The sequence below is a fragment of the Antrostomus carolinensis genome, unplaced genomic scaffold, assembly GCF_000700745.2.
Source record: "Antrostomus carolinensis isolate BGI_N321 unplaced genomic scaffold, ASM70074v2 scaffold32221, whole genome shotgun sequence".
NCBI lineage: Eukaryota > Metazoa > Chordata > Aves > Caprimulgiformes > Caprimulgidae > Antrostomus > Antrostomus carolinensis.
The window spans coordinates 945-2078 of NW_010296794.1; positions in this window are offsets into that span (position 1 = coordinate 945).

Below are 1134 nucleotides of genomic sequence, written 5' to 3' on the forward strand. Positions count from 1 at the left end.
AAAACAAAAAGCAGCTTCAGAAAACTAGTGGCAGCTCAGACCAGTGCAGAGGACCCAGGAACACACGTGGCAGTGCCAAAATCTCATCTCAACTCGGCGTGCTACTGCTAGTCTTTGCCAAATGGCCACGCTTGCCAGTAGACAAGGAAAGGAAATCGTGAGACAGAATGATACCCCTGAAAGGGATATTGCAGGAAGGTCTCCTCACTTTCCAAGCCCTGTGTAGTCCAGGTGTCTTGGTCTGGAGAAGAATCATAGAATCATAGACTGGTTTGGATTGGAAGCGACCTTCAAGCTCATCCAGTCCCAACCCCCCTGCCAGCAGCAGGGACACCTTCCACTAGATCAGGTTGCTCAAAGAAGTGCAAAAGATTCTCTTTTCTCTGCAGGATGAGATGTTAGGAGAAAGAACAGTGCATCCTGTTACACCTAGTAAGATAGTCCTCCTGGTAGTAATTACTTTCTCCTGATAGTATCTACTTGGTTTGTGAAATCTCTTTTGCTGTGTTAATTTAGGGAGGAGTCAAATGACAAGTCCTCCGGCTACACAGTAAAACCTAGAGACCGTGGCCTGGTTCCCAAGAGGGTTGTTCCCTACAGGGTATCCTGAAGTGAAAGCAGATTGTGGGAGCAACATCCAGGGCAGTTTCCAGTATGTTTATTTCAAAAGACCATAATTTTTTTAAGAATTGCCTTTCTCTTTCCTTTTGCCACTTTGACCATGTCATTAAACTTCAGATTGATCTTAATAAAATCCTCTTGTGCATATCCTCTGATTCAGGCTTTGGGGATGATTGTGTCAAATGTCTTCCTTGAAATACATTTGGCAGTTGGACTTGATGACTCAGAACTTGAATTATATATTGTGCAGCTCTTTTGTTTTTAACTTGTCTTCATTTCTTTCTTTTCTCCTTTTGCTGTAGATCTTCAGTGTGAGGAAGTGCTTTTGTGACACTGACACATGTAATGCTGAAACATATTTCTGTTAGTGAATGCTTCTATAAATTAAGCTTTGCATCATGATGTTGGTAAAATATTGATTAGGCTGACTGTCTCTGGGAAGTATTTGACTATAGAGATGAGGTAAGACTTGTAGAGGAAGTTAATGTCCTGACTCAGTGGTGGGGGGGGCAG